We start from the raw sequence: 20602 nt of genomic DNA on the forward strand, positions 1-20602 counted from the left end.
CACTAGCAGGAATGGAGATAAAGTGGCAAGCAATGGTACCTTTGAACTGGAGACAGGGGAAACCCTATAAAGCCCAAACATTTCTTACCCTGAATTCTGAGTTGTGCCTTAGTGATAATAAACACAATATCCATTAAATGAGCCACGGAGATGGTCTATGGGCAAGCTCTGGGCCACCTTTGGCTCTCATTATGAAGCATTAATGAAGCTTGCAGGACACAAAAGCCCTCAGAGCAGAGTCTGTTTATGTTCCCCGAAGCTCTAATTATACCCACACACATATGGGTTAATAAAGGCAATATGGGTGATTTTGCCTTTGTTCCTCTCTAATAGAAGAAACACGTACGTAGAAAGGGGGATGATATCCAACCACACTGAGTTAGAAATCTCTTATTAAAATTAAAGACCAAAGCAAATATCTGTTATAATGACCAGAAATAATATAAAAGGACACAAAATGAAAAGCACACAATGGCTTATTGCTGCACCTAAGCCAAGGGTAGTGATGTTCATTGAATTATTAAATAAACGATTATGATAACCTACGATATTAAAGACAGTTGTGTTGCCAGCAGAACCCAAGACCTAGTGTCCTACTACCTGGGAGCTCTGTCCTCTCCCTTTCTGCCTCACAAATGGGCTTGACCCTACAGATGGCTTATTGCAAGTGCCGCCCTTAACAAAAGAACAACATGTATTTATCTGAAAAATTGCATTTAAAAAAATCAAGACAAACACCTTTGCATTTCCATCCCACCAGGGAATAGAGTTTTAATGAACACACGAAGCAGCTAGGTGACATCTTTATCAGTCCTCATAAACCTTGATTGAATACACAGCGATAAGGCCTGTTTAAACTGTCCTCCTCCAGATAACAGGCCTGGAGACAGCGCTGGCCTTAGCAACCAGCGGGAAAAGAGGCCTCTCCAAACCCCAAAGTGCAGCCCCGTTAGGCACGGGGAGCTGGAAGCCACTCCAAAGCTCTGGGCAGCTGGTGGAAGGTGGGTGGGGGTGGGGTGTGGGCTCCTCACCTGGTTTTCTAGAGGCCTCTGGAAGCACTTTTCTCAGGATCACCTTGGGTTCTTGGAATTGAGGTAGTGGCTGGTGTGTTAAACGCTGGTGACCTTTAGCATTTACATCTACAAACACAGAGAAGTTAGAAGGGGCCCTTGGAAAGGGTTTCCTTTCTACCAGCATCATAAAGGAGTGAGGGTACAGACACCTAGAAAGAAAGGAGAGGCAGAAGATTTTCCAAAAGCTTGTCAGTTTCTTCTAGTTCTTGTTCCTTTCTTCTTCTTCTTTTTCTTCTTTTGAGAGAGGGTCTAGCTAAGTGGCCCAAACTGGCCTTGAACTTGTGATCCTCCTGCCTCAGCCTCCTGAGTTTCGAGGATGGCAGGCAGGCAGGCTCCACTTGGCCAGCCCTGGGTTCTTTTTTGGCTCTGACGCACCCAAAGTTTCCAGTGACTACTTGCTACCCCAGTCTTGAGCCCTCAACGTCCCCCACAGACCACAGGAGCCAGTGCCTCTGTCCAGGGGAGACTGGAAGCCTATCAGAAGTGTATCAAGCCAGGGGCTCTCAGCAGCCACAAGCAAGAAAAGGTCAACAGAGGTCACCACAGGTCCACTACACATGCTGTGATGGACGGCTCTGAGCTGGGATTTGAGGCCCCTGTATCGAGGTCCCAGTCTTCCCTGATTAACTGGCAACTCTCAGAGGCAGGACGTGTGAGGCCTCCGCTTCTTCAAATGACAAAAAGAGACTTGGATTCAGAGGGTCTTTCAGATCTAAAATTAGATATTTTATAAAGGAAACTTAGCATGATGGTGGATATTTTCTTTGGCTTGACGGTAGTAACCATTAAACTCTGTGGATGCACAGCAAACATTTGACTTAAATAGATCAAGTCAAAATGATTCCATTAAAAGCATTTTCCATATTTCCCTAAGGCTCCCTGTCTCCCTGTTGTTATTGTGGTTGTTTAATAAAACTTGGTCACTACCAGAGGCTGTCTTATAGGTTAGGACAAAGAATACAGTATGTCATTTCCTACCTCAATAAGATATAGGTTTTTCACCATAACCTTTGACACATGGATGACAACTAAATTTCCTCTCTTCTTTCATCCCTGCATGGGACATGCCGGTGGGGGCAAACCCAAAGCCCCGGGATGCCTTCCTGCAGGCCGCTCACCTAGAGCTTTGGCAGAACAGGAGTGGAAGGAAGTTTCTCAGCTGGGAAATTCCACTGTTGTGTGGAAAACACCTGGCCACCGTGCGCTCAGGGACTTGGACCTTCAGCTGAGTTTGCAAAAGAATTCAAGCTCTTTTGACCCAGGAGTTAAATAGGAAGCAAGTTCATTGGTAAGGGAACGAGGCTCCAGAATAATAACCTGACTTTTGAGCTCTACCTGGCACAAGCCCCATGCCAGCAGTTTCTCTTAACATTCACGCGGAATTTTATGTTTATAAGGTGGTTTCCTCTCACTTTACCACTACACAGCACTATGATTAATATTATTTGCAATTTTTTTTTAAATAAAGAGGAAATCTTGAACACACAGAGAAAGCAGATAAAGTGTCCCAACTAATAAGTAGTGAGACAAGGATTCTGGTTTTGTGGGTGACCACTTGACACACGTCCATACACCGTGTGTATTTTCTAAACCCCAAACCAGCACCTGAGACGTTATGACCATGATGTACTTTGGAGGGAGAGGAAGCAGAAGAGCCCAAACCCCGCTGCCTCGTCAATCTCATGCACTCACCAAACCTGGAAGAGTTCGTGGGGAGCTCCCAGAATACAGAAGATCCCTGGGATCCTTTCTGAAGAGCAGGTCTGTGTCTTCACACAGCATGGAGCCATCATAATATTCATGCAGTATAAGGGAAAGATGTAGACCTCAAAGAAGGATCAATTCATCTAAAATATTTCTTGCCAGGTGCGGTGGAGCACATCTGTAATCCCAGCAGCTCAGGAGCCTGAAGCAGGAGGATTGTAAGTTCAAAGCCAGCCTCAGCACTTTAGTGAGGCCCTACGCAAATCAGCAAGACCTGTCTCTAAATATAATATAAGAAAGGGCTGGGGGCCGGGCACAAGGGTCACACCTGCAATCCCAGCAGCTCAGGAGGCTGAGACAGGAGGATTGCAAGTTAAAAACCAGCCTCAGCAATGGCGAGGCACTAAGCAACTTGGTGAGACCCTATCTCTAAATAAAAGACAAAATAGGGCTGGGGTGTGGCTCAGTGGTCCAGTGCCCCTAGGTTCAATAAATGATATTAAAATAAATTTTTAAAAAATATTTCCTGGTGCTGCCCTTTGTACTCAGAGAGCCTGCCTCTTTCCACACCATTTATAGACATGGTATGACCATGCAATTTATCATTCAAACATCGAACATGAAAAGAGGACTCTTTGTACTTACAATAGACATCAACTGGACTGACCCAGACTGGTCACCCTATCGATGCATATGAAGCACCTGGAACATTCATTCCAATCCCTTAGCAGCCACACCCCACACAACTCAACCTGGGTTCTCTTTCCAGGTTTCCCTTTGCCCTATAAAAATCCATCATGTCCAATTCTTGGACTATTATCATTTTTATTTATTCTTTCCTTCAGCAAATATTTACTGAGTACCACTTATGGTGGAGTGGTATCTATAGGTCCCTTCCAGGAGCTGGCAGTAAATACAGTGATGCACAGATTGGGATTAGAATTCTGGCTTCAACCTGAGTACAGCACTTAGCTCCTCTGAGCTTCAATTTTCTTAATCCAAAGGGGGATAATAAAGGAACTACCACATCAGATTTTGGTATTAAATGAGTCAATGTATGTAAAGTGCCTACTGCAGAAGTGCTATTACTGTAATCAACAAGAGCCACCCATTTCTGACTTAATCATAGCATTATTAGTGTTTTGTCTCCATGTAGATGAAGATCAGTTCCCAACACACTCACCTCATTCATTCAGTGAAGTGGCCACAGATACAGGACACTGGGGAAGAGACAAGGAAACTGTCTGTCAGTTTTCCATTACTGTAACAAAATACCTGAGATAATAAACTTACAGAAAGTCAGGGTTTGCTTTGGCTCATGGTTTTGGGGGTTTAAGTCCATGATCAATTGACCCTTTTTCTTTTGGGCCTGTGACAAGATAGCAAATTGTGGACAGCACAGCAAAATTAGAGTGCACAGCAGAGCAAAAACCACCCACCTCATGGCAAAGGAGCAAAAAAGAGGAGGAAGAGAATACAATCTCCTTCAAGGGCATGACTCCAATGACCTAAAGACTCTCCACTTAAGACTGCCTCTTGAAGGTTCCTTTAACACATGGGCCTTTGGGAAACATTTTTTGGGGGTTACTGTGGATTTAACCCAGGAAACTTAACTGCAGAGCCACATCCCCAGCCCTTTGTACTTTTTATTTAGAGACAGAGTCTCGTTAAGTTGCTTAGATCCTTGCTAAGTTGCTGAGGCTGGCTTTGAACTTGTGATCCTCCTGCCTCAGCCTCCTGAGCCACTACAATTACAAGTGTGTGCCACCATGCTTGATGGCAACACTTAGCAAGATCCAAATCACAGCAGAAGTATAAACATTGTAACCCCTGACTCTTGGGGGTTTGATAGACGTGGAAGAGGAAAGACATTCACAATACACCCATGAAGGATAGTGAGATTCAAAGAGAAAGAAGCAAGGCCTTTCATGAAACAAAGGTGAAAATGTCAGTACTGGGGGTAGCATGTGTATTTTTTAATTAGGGACAAACACAGTGATGAACACATTTGCTTTTAAAAGTAAAGCAGCCGGGTGTGGTACCACACAAGCCTGTAATCCCAGTGACTTGGGAGGCTGAGGCAGGAGGATCATGAGTTCAAAGCCAGCCTCAGCAATTTAGAGAGACACTAAGTAATAGTAAGACCCTGTCCCTAAATAAAATACTAAAAAGGGCTGGGGATGTGGCTCAGTGGTTAAAATGCCCTGGATTCAATCCCTAGTACCAAAAAAAAAAAAAAAAAAAAGAAAAAGAAAGAAAAGAAAGAAAGAAAGAAAAGAAAAGAAAAGAAAAAAGTAAAGCAAAGTGATTTTATTCATGTGTAGTCATGAAACGTGTCCTCTGTAGCCTCTAGCTGTTACTGAAAGAATACATTCATCCAAAAAGGAGAGAATTTTTATCTGAAACTGCAAAAGGTACATCTTCCTGGGCTTGAACAAGTAAGCTAACCTATTTTCTCACTTTTCGGGAGAAGTGAGACTTTATGTCACTGATGATATTCGCAACACAAGCCACAGTGGAACTCCATGGAAAATAAACCAAGAGTCGATCCCAGCAAATTCTTTCCAATTTTCCCTTCCTGTCTTTTACCTGTGCCGTCTTCTCCACAAAACCAGCACCAAGTCCTCAGACCTCAGCCTGGAAGCAGCACTGTAGAATCTTAAATTTGACTTTTGGAGAAATAAGCATAAAAGGCCAAATATAAGAGAGAAGGAAAGAGAGAGAGAGAGAGAAACAGAGACTGAGAAAGAGAAAATGAACAGAAACACAGAGAGATAATTAGATTTTAAATTTAAAACAAAAAATACAGCCTCATGCCACGCAGGCATCCTCATTAAGAGAAACGACATAAACTGGGGTGTTAGTTAGAAATGGAACAACTGTGAGAAAGCCAAGCTAACCCAGGCAGGAAACAAACCCATCATGCCACACCAGAGGATTTTCTTTTACTTACTTTCTTTTTTTAAGATAAAAATTCTTCGTTGAGCCTTATTCCAGGAAAACCCCCTTCTCCCTCCTCATCCCACACAGAAAGCTGGATTACCCAGGTAAGCATTTCTTGATTTGTTAGACAACTGTTCTTCAGGCTCCCACAGCGTGTACAACCTACGCGAGGCAAGGGGGGTCGGGAGAGGAGACCCACACCTGCCCCCTGGGAGACCCTCTTCCAGTTAGGGGGCTGACTTCTTCTGCTGTCTTCTGTGGCAGTCTGAATTTTTTTCTATCATTTCAACCTTGACTGAAGTCCCCAGGGTAACCCATTAGCAATACAAACCCTAAGTTATCGCTCAGTCTATTCCAATTTGGAGATCACCCTGAAGCTTCTATTAATAACACGGGAATTTCACTTTATCGGCGACAGTGTCTCCAAGTGATCTCACTTGATCCTCGAAGCATCCTCACAAGTTAACAATCATCATTGTCAACATTTTACATAGAGGAAAACCGAGGGTCAAAGAGGCTAAGCCAATTACAGAAGGCCGCTGGTCAATTTGGCTCCAAGTTCCAAAATTCCAATTCTTTCCACTAGGGTACTTTATTTTGCCTCTTGGAGTGGGGAGGTCATATTCTCTCTCACCTTGTGGTGAGCAGAATAAAGAAGAAGCCACATTCCAGAAAGTTCTTTAGTCCCCATTAGCTTGCTCACACGACAGCCTCACAGCAGCCCTGAGAAGATAAAGGATTGAAAACACCCTCTTGTGCACAGTCACACTCTCCCTGCTAACATGCCTGCGAAGCTCAAATACCCCAGCAGCCTCAGGGGTGGACGGTGGCCTCTGTGTCCACTCCTCTTCCCATATATTAAATAATTGTCCCAGAAGGGTGATGGGCCAATTTCAGGAGCCAAAGAACAAAAGCCCGGAAAATTTAGTAATCCTGCAACAACAGAAAAGAAACTCCCAAGTATTACCAAAGGTCGGCCAAAGCATGGAGACAGTCCAGGGTCACGTGTGTGTTGAATTCCCACGGAGACCGTCCTCCATCCTCCCTGGGTATTCAGTCTGTAATGCCTTACAGATTTCAGGGCTGGCCTCTGACAGCTCTGACATATCTGAACTAAGGCTAACCTCCACGAGTCACTTTAAGGCCTGATAAGTTATACTGTACCTGTCAAGGCCTCTCTCTGCTGAGATTTTCTCTCCTTCTCCAATGGAGGGTGCGGGGAGAAAAAATGATAATGTATCTTTTCCATTTGACTGGCATAATTTCTTCTGCATATTAGAATTAGTTATATTATCCTACATTCTATTTTGTAAGAAAAAGAAAAGATAGACTGCTTTGTTGATGGGGAAACAATTTAATATCCTCCAACTTTTCTAAGTGTTGTTGGCTTCTCTCTGAATTTATGAGGTTTGAGCTGGGTAAGAAGGAGAAGCAATGTCCACATAGTCAAGAAATGAGGTGTATCAATTTGCAAGCCTAAAAATAAGTCAACAGGTTTTCTTTCCTTCCTTCCTTCCTTCCTTCCTTCCTTCCTTCCTTCCTTCCTTCCTTCCTTCCTTTCTTCCTTCCTTTCTTCCTTATTTCCTTTCTCTCTCTCTCTCTCTCTCTCTCTCTCTCTCTCTCTCTCTCTCTGGTACTGGGGATTGAACCCAAGGATTCTATACCACTGAGTTACATCATCCCTAGCCCTTTTCAATTTTTTTTTTGTCTTGAGACAGGGTCTTGCTAAGTTTTTTGGGGCCCTACTAAATTGCAGAGGCTAACCTTGAACTTGCGATCCTCCTGCCTTAGCCTCCCAAGCTGCTGGGATTACAGTCAGGGCCCACTGCACCTGGATCAACAGATTTTCTCTAGGATTTCCCACAGTGGGTCATTTCCCTGTGTGTTCCCACCCTCTATTAGCCACCATCAGTGACTGAGAACACTCACCTCAGTCCCAAACATTATCTCCGAAGCTGTTTGGGTAGGTAGCATAACTAAGCCTTGGGTGGATGAACCTTGAAGAACCCAGAGGAGAACCTTCTCAGAAGGCCCTGGAAGACAGGAAGAACCCATAGCCCTTCTCATCTGTTCCCAGTCCTGACTAGCGAATAGATATTACTTTAAGATTCCAGAATATTTAGGAAACAAAAAATTTACAGAGATCCAGTCAGACACTAAAACAACCATGAGTTGGATCAGAAAGGAATATGTAGTTGGGATGCTAATATCATAACAACAGTTTCTACCCTTTGTTATGTGCTGTCCTAAGATCTTGAAAAGACACCTTTCATCTTTCTGTTACAGTTCTTCATTTGCCAAAAGGAGGAAAGCCTATATACCTTTCAGGTTCACTGTAACAGGAAGTAATTTAAAACACTCTCATTTAAGAATCATGTAGGGCTGTAGGTAGAGCTCAGGAGCAGAGCTCTTGCCTATCAAAGGTGAGGCCCTGGGTTCCGCTCCCAGCTCTGGAGGGAAAAAAAAAAAAATCACATAAAGTTCAAATCACAAAAGATCCTGCAAAAGATTTATTCCTTAGCAAATACAATTTCCCCAGCTAGATAAATATAATTATAGAGGGAATTTCTATAGCATTTTCAGGTTAGGTCAGCACCTGGGTAGAGGTGTGCCAGGAATATAGGGAGGCAGGAGACATCCTGCCCTCTAGAAGTTTCACCTTGAGATACCTCACCTTCATAAGGAATTTTTTTATGGTTCTCACATCAGTTTACTGACAGCACCTAACTTACAGTGATTCCATTTACAATCTTTTAGCTTTATCATGGTGTGAAAGCAAAAGCATTCAGTTTAAACTGTGCTTGGAATTTTGAATTTTGATCTCTTTCTGGGCCAGTGATAAGTGGTCTGATGCTCTCTGGATGCTGGACAGTGGTGATGAACCGCAGCTCCCAGTCAGCCCCTGGAACAGGAGGGCCAACAACCGACACTCTGCAGTATACTATGTGGCTAAGCTACGATGCCCCGTAAGTGGGGAGTATGCCATGCATTGTTTAATGTATGATATTTCCAAATCACAATGGGTTTATTGGAATGTAATTAAGGAGTGTGTGTATACTCATTCCCCTGCCCCGCCGTCCCACTTTGGGCATCAAGGATTGAACCCAGGGTCACGTAACTACTGAGCCACATTCCTAGCCCCCTTTTCTTTTTTAATTTTTTTATGTTTGTTTATTTTTTATTTTGAGACAGGATCTTGCTAAGTCCTTAGGGCCTCAGAAGTTGCTAAGGTTGGTCTCAAACTTGCAGTCCTCCTGCCTCAGCCTCCCAAGTCGCTGTGATTACAGGCATGCGCCACTGTGCCTGGCTGTCATTTAGTGTTTAAACAAAAATGTTGTTTAAAGCCCCCCACCACCCTTTCTCCTCTCCCCTCTTCTTCCACCATCACTACTCGGTGTAACTCCTGTTAGCTATCTGGTGTGTGGCCTGCCAGCCCAAGTTCTGAGCACTTACTCACATGGATGTATACAGTATCTAATTCTTAAATATACAACGTCTTTACTTAAGGATGAAGTTATTTAACCTGAAGCACTTATATGTTAACTTGAACCTCTGGATAAAAACTTCGTCTGCAGCTGGCCTGTGCCCTTTACACAGAAGCTAGCTCGGGGTCATAAGAAAGAAGTCAGCATTGTATGGTTAACTTTCAATTAGATGGGGATTCTTTTTGCAGTCTGGGAACTCCTCAGCCCTTTCTTCTTTTCCAGATGTACTTGGGTAGCCATATTTGAGGGGTGAGCTCCTCACCCACAAAGTAAACTGGTAAGACAGAAAGAACTCCAAGTACAATGGTTGTTAGCCCTTCACCCCGTTCATCAGTATCTTCAAAAGAACTGAATTTGGGGGTGATTTTCTCCTCTGGTTGTCTGAGAATTCCACTGACATCCACTGACATCCTCTTCCCCTGGACACACAAATGCCAGACAATCAAGGTTTGGCTTCAGTGGAGATTTATAGGAGAACATATCTGAATTTCCCTCTCTGTCCTGGTCTGCTAACGTCCAGTTGGCTGACGTTCAGGGCAAGGTGCCAGGCCTCGATTTTGGGGAAGGATCGTCCAGAGAGATAGGGGCGGATGTGATTTGGCAGCTGTGTGAGGCCTGGCACGGGATTCTACGTGCTGTGGTGTTGTGTTTCTTAAGCTCAGTACATGCACTTAGGAGGCTGTTCATCATCATCACGAAGTATCCAGGCAGCACCTACTTGGCACCAGAAGCCTTCTGAATGTCTTTTTTTAAATAATATTTTAGCAAGAGGCCCGGGAAATGCATAACCGAATGGCACTGCCTGGTACTCATGAGTTCTGCTGATACTGGCTTTTCATGGGAAATTAGGATATTTTCCTGTTTCTGACAATCCAAAAGAATTCTGGAAAGATATAACATTTTATAATTGTTTTCACTTCTCCAGTGAAAACAATAGCCAGCACATATTTTGAAATGAAGCCGTATTTCATGGGCTAATAACACGAAGAAGGAAGAAAATCGTGACTTTTTCCCTCCTCTTTGCCTTTCTTGCTTTCTTGGATAATTTGCAAACGAGGAAGAAGAAAATTCGTCACCACTCTTGTGCACAAAGCTGTCCAGCCTGATGCTTGCGAATCTTTTTGAGAATATTTTGCACACCAGATTGGGATTTCTGGTTTGTGATAGTAGATTCTGGTGGCAGGCTTTTGGAAGAGATGTCAGTATATGGTGCAGTGAAACTCCAGCATTCATGGAACCAAGTATGACATTACTTTGTTGTCAATAGAACAGATGCCCATGTTTCACTCAAGAGAATAAGATCCCAAATATATTTTTTTAAAGAATGCATGTTCGCCGGGCTTGATGGTGCATGTCTGTAATCCCAGTAGCTGGGGAGGCTGAGGCAGGAGGATCGTGAGTTTAAAGCCAGCCTCAGCAAAAGCGAGGCACTAAGCAACTCAGTGAGACCCTGCATCTAAATAAAATACAAAATAGGGTGGGGATGTGGCTCAGTGGTTGAGTGCCCCTGAGTTCAATCCCTGGTACCACCACCCCCTCCCCAGAAAAAAAAAGAATTCATGTTAAATACCTGGGGTCAGCTTTGTAGGGAAAAGTCGGGGGAGGAGGGGACAGAGCAAGCATGGCCATTTGTCTCTTAAAATTATCAACTAGAACTTTGTAATTGTACAAAGTTCAAGATACAGACTTGAGCCAGGGGTAGTGGGGTATGTCTGAGTCCCTTCTCCTCAGAGTCTGAGGCAGGAAGATTGGGCCCAGGAGCTGGAGGCCAGTCTGGACAACATAACAAGACCCCTTATCAGGGAAGGAAGGACGGAAGGGAGGGAGGGAGGAAGAGGAAGCCATCTCATCTGTGACTGCCTTGCTGAGGGCTCTGTTTCCACCTGTTAAAAGAAGGGGGAGGCGGGGTGATCTCTAAGGCTCTTTCAGATCAAGAATTCTCAGGCTGCCAGTAGAGTCTCCCCATTTGGTCTGTTTCCCAGCAACGAAGTTAGCAGGAGATTAGGAAGGGGAAAGGACATGTAAATGCCAGGCCAGTGTATTTTTGAGGGGACCGTTCCTTTCACACAGCGTCTCATGTGACCTAGTCCACAGAAGAGGGTTTGGGGAAACAAGTCCGAGGTGAACACTGCCATGCCAGACTTTTTAAAAAATGACCAGTCACTTGTAACATTTGAACCAACCCATAGCTATGTTCCCTCTTCCTCATTGGGACCTCAGTTACTAAGAAAATAATTTTTTTTACTAAAAATAATTAATAGCAATGAGATAAAATAATAAATCACTCTAAGTATCTCTCACATTTCTGGTGTGAGGATTCAATGGGATAGTTAGTAATGTCACACAGTGATTAGCCACAGTGGACAATAAATGTTAGCTAGCTATTGTGCATTGCTGATGCTGATGACTGTGGTGTGTGTGTGTGTGTGAGAGAGAGAGAGAGAGAGGTGCCAGGGTTTGAACCCAGGGCCTTGTGCATGCTAGGCAAGCACTCTACCAACTGAGCTACATCCCTAGCCATGATAGCCCACCTTCTTATTTTCCCTTTAATATATGAAAGAAAGCTCTCACAGTTCACATGTTGCACTTACTCTGGTCTCTCAACACATATCGAATGAATGCCCTCCATGATATGCCAGACACTGTTCTGAGCACTGGGATACAATAGTGAACAAGAGAGACATAAGTCCCTGTCTTCACAGAATTTATTGGGGGAAAGATAAAGTAATAAGAAACTTTGATAGAGGGGAGCTAGTAGGTAGGGAAGGAATTTGCTACTTCATGTGGAGTGATCAGGTGGTATTTGAGCAGATATTTAAAAGTAATGAGGGCATGAGTCCTGTGGATGGATATTCATGAGAAGGGCATTCTAGAGAGGAGGAATAGTAAGTGCAAAGACCCTGAGGTAGAAAGCTGATTGGTATGTTCAAGAAAGGGAAAGGAGTCCTGTGGGTTGAGCCAAGCAGGGAACAGAGAGATGCTAGGAGGGAGGATGCGCTGTGAAGTTGGGTCATGCAAGGATTTGTTCTTCTCTTGGAGGGTAGACAGGAGATTTACTCTGACTCACCCAATAAAAGCATCACTCCTGGGAGTCATTACCATAATCCAGGCATGGTCCAGGTTAGTAGTGGAAGCAGAGAGAAGGCACCAGGTTCCAGATAGATCTTCCAGGCAGAGTCAACAGGATTTGCTAATGAGTTGGGTTGAGAGAAGGAGAAAAAGAGAGAAGTAAGGTTGGACACCAAGCTTTAGGACTTAGCCATGGGAAAGACACAGAGTTTCCATTTACTGAGATGGGAAACCATTTACTCAAAACTCCCGTGACAGACGGGTGTCACTCATAGGCCCATTTTACAGAAAAGCAAACTGAGACAAGAGGTTGCCTGGCTAGCCTCAGATAAAAAGATACTCGCAGGCTTAAGACATGAATAAAAATCCAACAAAAACTTCCAGAGGAAACTCCCCCAAAGTGAGGCAAATAGCAGGGCCTCATGAGCTTAGCCTTAAAGTTAAATTAGCATAGTAAAAAAAAAGATATATATTTTTTTAATTTTAGAAAAATCAGAAAATGCTACTTTGGGTCTGAAGCCTACCGGTTGCTGCCAGAGATCCACCTGAGCCCCAGGAGGAACAGTCACTTCCTGAAGGTTCCAGCACCGCCAGATGCTCAAGAAAGGAATTCCTGGAGCGCCTTCCTAAAAATGCCAAGCTCACTCCTGGATCAGGACACCACCCCAGGCTACTGAGACACATGCCCTCCCCCAGTTAGAAGGAGAAAGAAGAATGTTTTGCAGCTTTGAAGCTTGGGGTATGAGCAATGTCTGCCTCTGCTGTGGAATCTGCTGGGATGGGGAAGCCTATGGAACTAGGGAGCTAGAGAAGGGCATCTGCAAAATAGGGACCAAACTCATCAACTTGTAGAATCATAATCCCACAGCCACCTGACATGGTGGGTTCTATTAATGCCCCCAGTTTCTAGTGGAAGAAGCAAATTTGGGGGAGGTCATGTGACTGGCCAGGGTCTCACACAGCTTGAGAGGACAGGGTCACCATTGGGTCCAGCTCTGGACAGAGTCCAGCCTGCTACACACATTGGACACACAGCAGCAGGACCAGTAAACATTGGAGGAACCGGGCACGCAGCATGCCTGCTAGTAGTATGGGATGCTGACTTTGACCTCACTCAGGGTATCCTCGAACTTTACTACTTCAGAAGCAAGGAATTTGGGGTGGGAAGGGGTCAGGGACTAACTTTGGATTATCATCTTGCTAAAATTCAAGACTTCTAAGCAGCTCACTAAAGAAGAAAAGTTGCTTCAAATATGGGCTGTACAGTGGCCAAGAGCCCATCAGCAAGGTTTAGGGGGGGACTCCATGAGAATTTCTACAGGAGATAACTCTACCATCTCCACCCAGTGAGGGAGTCTCCTGTCTACTTGGGAAGAAGCTGCCAAAAGGTTTGGTCCTCAGAGAGGAGACAGAACAACATCAATCAAACAAGTATTTATTCAGTGCTGACATGCCCAGAACTCTGACAGGCCAGTGAGAAATTCTGGTCCCTGTCACCAATTTGTTTATAATCTGACTACACAGAGATCTACCCGTAGAAAATGCTTTGTAAGCAAGTCACTAAGATTTAACCTAACTGCAGGATAACCCAGAATGGGTGCTGAGTAAATATTTGTTACAGAAATTGTTTTTTTTTTTAAACTTGTAGGAGTTTAGACAGAGGAGAGATCTGGGAAGGCTTCCCAGCTGGGGGTCGGAATGTGGGATGTGCACTGTCCCGGGAAGACTGTAGGCCAAGGGAGAAGTATAAGCAAAGCTTTTATCATCCCTTGGGAAAAAAAATATATATTTGCAAACTATTCTTCCAACAAGGGATTCATATCTAAAGTATATAAGGAACTCAAACAACTCAAAAGCAAAAAATAAATAAATAAATTTTTAAAACCCAAATAATCCAGTTAGAAAATGAGAAAATGATTTGAATAGACAGTTTAAAAAAAAAAGATATTCAAACGAACAAATGTATCAAAAAATGCTCCATATCACTAACCATCAGGGAAACGTGAATCAAAACCACCATCACTTCACCCCAGTAAGAATGACAATTATCAAAAAGACTAAAGAGACACGTAGACCTGTAATCCCAGTGACTCAGGAGGCTGAAGGAGGAGGATCTCAAGTTTAGCAAAAAAGGGCTAAGGATGTGGCTCAGTGGTAAAGCACCTCTGATTCAATATCTAGCACACACAAAAAAAAAAACCTAAAAAAGTATTTTTGATATTTTTAACACAAAGAGGTGTTAAGTGTGTGAGGTGATGGATATACTAATTACCCTGAGTTGATTATTGTATCTTTTATACATGTGTCAAAATATCACACTGTACCCTGGGAATTTGTATCAAATGAATTAAATTTTTTTTTAAATATTTATCATAGTTGAGTGGATAGTCATGACCCAAAGAGGTTGTCTATTCTTAGGTCCCAGTTAAACACTCACTTTTGGGCAATGAATTGTCTTCTGACCTTTCTCATGACAGTGACCCATGGCAAAAATGATGGATTTTATCCAAAGCAGAAACTGCAATATATATTAGAGGATATCAGGAAATCTTTGTGATTTTCCTGCCTAGAATCAGAGAGCTCCTCAGGTATGTGAGTCTCCATGTCCTCTGACACTCTCTCCAAGCTTGGCGGGTGCCTTAGCCCTCTAAGGTTGTACACAGGGGATTCATCCTAAAGCTAAAGAAGCTTAAACTTCAGGATCCCTCATTTACACAGGTCCCTCCAAGGCTTGTGTTCTCCCAGCAGTGTTCACATGGTGACACTTTGTGAATCCGGCAAAAAAAAGAGCAAAAAAGTATATTATAAAAAGAGCAAAAGCAGTATATTATAACTGCAGTCAGTTAAAACCTTTCTCTTTCTGCTCCCTTTTCCTTTCATTACCCTTTACCTATGCCAGGGGTCAGTGGACTAGCCAGAGAAATTTTTGAGATGGGGCAGAGGAAACGACATTAAGGATACATTTATTTGGAGTTTAGTTGGGTACATTAATGTGGCTCCCTGTTATTTCTGTGCACACCTAAGTTATCTCTAAGCAACCCTGGTATAGAACTGGCTTCTAGGAATGAATACCTTTCCTGCCTGGTATGATGGATGGGGGTGGGTGGGTACCCCAATATGCTGTGTCCTATGGCATCTAGCATCAGAAATAGGAAAGTTGTGGAGGATAAAGAAGGTTCGAAATGAATGCAGCCAGAAGCTGGTTGAAAAATTCTTTCAACCATCAGATGTGAAAAATCACAAAAGATGCCACTAACAGCTAGTCAAATGGAAGTCCTCTCCTGCCAAGAGTATTCTTGATAATGCAGTATATACAATTATGAATACACTTTATTTTTTCTTTTTAAAGGGGAGTGCATGAAATACAATTTTCAGAATTCCTATATTTATATGGAATAAATATACAGCAGCATTACAAAGAGCAATTTATGTCTGCATGTGGAATCCCACATTATGCATCCCAATAATAAATTCTCAATTAACCATGCTAAGGAATTAACTAAACCATCTTCCTATTTTGTGTTTTTTTTTTTTTAAAAAAAACATTTTCCAAATTTTGGACACAGTTAAAAATAAAAAGGCTTTTATTTTTAACTTAAAAGTCTCCATTTTTATTTATTAAATCTCTTAGTTTTCTAATTGGTGCATTTTATTATACATAATAATGGAACTAGTTGATACATATTTGTGTATGCACAGTATATTACAATATGAATTTGGTTAGAATTTTGTTCCACAGTATTTCTCCTTTTCTTCCCCTGCTCCCTCCCTCTGGTCCCCTTCCTCCATTCCATTGGTCTCCCTTCTACTGAAAAGAGTATAAAACAAAAAATATAGCTTATTAATAAAAAATATGCTTTTTTCTGGATTTGAAGATGTGTATAGTCTTTTTTTTCTAATTGTGATTTGTTATGATTTATTTTCTCATTCCAAATAAAAATTTAGTTTTGTATTGATGTTTGTATTGGTCATTGTCTCTTTTTATGAAAGACTTAATATACACATATTTATGTATGTACATGTATATACATAATTACACTTACATAATTAGACATACATAATTATACTTAATATACATAAGTGTAATAATATACTTAATATAATATTTACATTTTTAAGAATAATAAAATTTGAAACTTTCGTCCTGGAAACAGAATATGTTGATGATTTTCTATTATTTTACTGAAGAAGGTACTCAAATTATATGTGCTCCTGGCCCCACAAAATCTTTATCACCTGAATGTCTATATTGGCTTTTGTAACTGAAAATCATCCTTGCCAGCACCATGGAAGACACTGATTTTTGTTTCTCTGGCAGAGAGGCAGTTTTTTACAATCCTAGGAGCAGAGATTTCTGGGGTCAAACTGCCGGAGTTCAAAGACCACATAAAACATGAACTATGGTGCCTGCCACTTAGAAGGCACTTCATACATGCTCACTATGTTATTATTGCCTTACACAAATCATCTCTTGTTCTAAATCCCAACTTGTTAAAATAATTACAAGATATGAAATTTTAAGAAATCGGTTGTAACCGTATTTCATGTACAGCAGCTTTTAACCAAAACTCCACTTTAAAAGCAAAAATATGAACTGGAATTCTCTGCTCCTTACATGTGTTTCCCACCATATGGTAGTGTGAGATGGAGCACAGATGAGGGTCCAGCAGTGTGATGGAGAGGAGACAGGATAAAGGCTGAGCTCAGTTCACCCACTGAATGATACTTAGGCCCCAGTTGGGGAGTCAGGACAGGAGCATGACTTATAATCAATAAGAGAGTTTTACTGACCCCTAGTGGTACTAAGAGGTTGCTGCAGCTAATAAAAATCCCAGTTCAGGAAACGTTCCCTGATAGTCCCTTCACCAGCAAAATCCAAGGAGCAAAAAAGTGAGGGTGGGTTACTAACTGCCCTGGTTCTTCCCATTCAACTTGAGACTTTTATTTACAATTACTTCCCAGGTCAACTTTTTTCCTAACACCTTTCAGAGATCTCATCAAAGGCAGCAGGTGTGTAGATGTCAGGAGCATAGACTTCAGAGGTTTAAAAAAAAAAAAGGAAAGAGGGGGAGAAAAGAGAAGAAGGAGAAAACTAATTTGGAATATTAGCACAGACACTGATAAATGAAAGATTGTGGGTAATTTTTTAAATTTTTTCTGAGCCTTCCTATCCTAATAGGTAAATAAAACTCATGGTGTTGATGATTGAATCCTTTAATGTGTGTACAGCACATGTTAGGTACTAAATAGATGTCTTTATTGCTTTCATTAATCATGATTTCATACTTGCTAGGTATCATGAGATTCATTAATCCACAGTCATACAGAACATCATTAAACTGGAAGAATAAAAGAGAACTTTCTTTAAATGAATAATTTCTCCACTTGAGACCTGGTTTGACAGGGTCTGACAATATACGTAGGTGGGAACACTTCTTGCCCAGGAAGTCTGGTTTCCCTTGAGCAAGCAGAATTCCAGGTGGGTTTGGGGGGAGGAGGTCCAGCGAGCACCAGCCCCTCCCAGCAGAGCCAGCAATACCATACCAGGCTATCGTGGGTGTCTTACACTTATCTTCCCAGAGGAGATGCCTAGGATTCTACCTAGAAGTAAGATCTTTTCTGCAACTGGGAGGAGACAACTTCCACTTTCCCAACCTGAGGTTTGAGGCTCCTCATGCTTTGGCATGAGAAGCCCTCAGTTGTCCAGGAAAAGAGAACAAAATAGAGAAACTCTGTTGGCACACAGGCCTAAATGAATTCCCCCAACAGCAGGTGCAAAGAGTTGGGCAATGCCTTCTCACTCCTCCTTCCCCTTCTTCTTAGAGAAGGGGCAATGTGGGCTGAAGGGTAACAGAAACTGTGTTAAACTGGAGAAAGTGGGTAAGGGAAACCAGATTGTCTGACTTGGGCCCTTGGGCTAAGGCCCACGACTTTGTTCTCCTGACTTCCCAGCTCACCAAATCAGGGCAGTCCAGGATCACAACTTCCTATGCCTCTTTGTTAGTCAGATTTTTGTGGCTATGACCAAAATACCTGACATAAACAGCTTAGAGGAGGAAAGGTCTATTTTGGCTCACAGGTTTCAGTCATGGTTGGCTGGCTCCCTTGCTGCATGCCTGTGGTGAGGCAGAGCACCATAGTGGAAAGGGCATGGTGGAGCAGAATGGCTAATCTCGTGGTGGCCAGGAAGCAGAGAGAGAGAGAGGGAGAAGCTGGGGACAAGAAATACAAGTAACCTACTTCTTTCAACCAGGTCCCACCTCCTACAGTTTCCACTGCCCCCAATAATCCATTCAGCTGTTAATGGATTAATCCACTGATGAGGTCAGAACTCTTGTGGTCCAATCACTTCCCAAAAGTTCCACCTCCTAACGTTGCTGCATTGGGGACCACACGAGTCTTTGGGGGACACTTCATAACCAAAGCAGCACAACAGTCTCACTCCCAAAGCCTCGAAGGTCTGAACTCTGGATGGGAACTTCTCTTTACTTCCACCATCTTCTTCTTCTCCTTCATCTACCTCCTACCCCATACTAGGCATTGAACCCAGGGGCACTTTACCACTGAGCTACACCCCCAGCCTTTTGTTGTTGTTGTTTTCTTTTAGACAGGGTCTTGCTAAGTTGCTTAGAGTCTCACTAAATTGCTCAGGCTGGCCTTGAACTTGTGATCCTCCTGCCTCAACCTCTGGAGTCACTGGGATTACAGACATGGACCACTGCACCCAGCATAAAAATACACCATTTTAAAAAGTACAGCTCAGTGGTTTTTTAGTAAATTTCACAGAGTTGTGTAACCATTATCACTATCTAGTTCCAAAATATTTTCATCACTCCCAAAAGAAAACCTGTACCCTCACTCATTTGCTGGTAGGACTGTAAATTGGAGGAACCACTCTGGAGAGCAGTACAAACATCCCTCAAAAACCTTGGGAGGGAACCACCATTTGACCCAGTTTTACCACACCTCAGCATACACCCAAAGGACTTAAAATCAGTATACTACAGTGACATAGGCACATCAATGTTTATAGCATCTCAATTCACAATAGTTAAGCTATGAAACCAACCTAGGAGCCCTTCAACAGATGAATGGATAAAGAAAATGTGGTATACATACACAAAAATGTGGTATATATTACTCAGCCATAAAGAAGAATGAGATTATGGTATTTTCCAGTAAATGGACAGAGCTAGAGAGTATCATGCTAAGTGGAATAAGCCAATCTCCCAAAACCAAGGTCAAATATTCTCTCTGACATGCGTTTGGATGCTAACACACAATAAGGTGGGAAGAGACAAGAAGTTCAGTGGATTAAACAAAGGGGAATGAAGGGAAGAGAGAGAGGATGGGAATAGGAAAGACAGTAAGATGAATAAGACATAACTCCACATCATGTACAACCACAAGGATAGGAAGTTATACTCCATGTATGTATAATATGTCCAAATGTACTCTACTATAATGTATATCTAAAAAGAACAAATTAAAAAAGAAGAAACACAAATATGTGAAAAAATATCTAATATGTCTAGCAACCAGGAAAATACAAATAAAAATTACATTAAGATTTCATCTCACTTCAGTCAAAATGGCAACAATCAAGAATATAAACAACAAAAAGTGCTGGCAAGGTCGTGGGGGAAAAAGGTACACCTGTATATTGTTAGTGGGACTACAGACTAGTATAACCATTCAAGAAAGCATATGGAGATTACTCAAAAAACTAGGGGTGGAACCACCATACGATCAGCTATATTTTCTCAAAAGATCTAAAATTGGCATACCACAGAGATACAGCCACCTTTATGTTTATAACAGCAAAATTCACAATAGCTAAATTATGGCACCAACCCAGAGACCCATCAATAGACAGATTAAGATATATATATATATATATAATGAAGTTCTACACAGCCGTAAAAAAGAATTAAATCATGGCATTTGCCAGTAAATGGATGAAAATGAAGAATATCATGTTAAGTAAACTAAGCCATATTCAGAAAAATTAAAGTTTGGATTTTTTCTTTCATATGCAGAAGCTAAAATAAAATAAAGGCAAGGAAGAGGAAAGAATAGGATAACAAAGATAAAGGGAAGCCAGGCACGGTGGTGCACACCTGTAATCCCAGCAGCTTGACAGGCTGAGGCAGGAGGACTGCAAGTTCAAAGCCAGCCTCAGCAACTGCGAGGCACTAAGCAACTCAGTGAGACCCTGTCTCTAAATAAAATACAAAATAGGGCTGAGGATATGGCTCAATGGTCGAGTGGCCCTGAGTTCAATCCCCAGTACCCCTTCACACACACACATCCATAAAAGACAAGATA

General features: G+C 42.3%; 1 protein-coding gene across 1 annotated transcript in view; it reads right to left on the bottom strand.

Annotated features, from left to right (window-relative positions):
* Positions 1 to 739: 739 nt before the first annotated feature.
* The window catches only part of Mib1 (MIB E3 ubiquitin protein ligase 1), a 172756-nt gene continuing 152893 nt past the window's right edge, over positions 740 to 20602 (bottom strand). The window contains exons 22-25 of the transcript XR_013429657.1: positions 12273 to 12395; positions 3961 to 7753; positions 2766 to 2979; positions 740 to 1139 (exon numbers count right to left, since the gene is read on the bottom strand). The gene's annotated coding sequence lies outside the window, so the exon portion shown is untranslated. The remainder of the gene's footprint in view (positions 1140 to 2765; positions 2980 to 3960; positions 7754 to 12272; positions 12396 to 20602) is intronic.

Source organism: Ictidomys tridecemlineatus, chromosome 13 (assembly GCF_052094955.1).
Source record: "Ictidomys tridecemlineatus isolate mIctTri1 chromosome 13, mIctTri1.hap1, whole genome shotgun sequence".
Lineage (NCBI taxonomy): Eukaryota > Metazoa > Chordata > Mammalia > Rodentia > Sciuridae > Ictidomys > Ictidomys tridecemlineatus.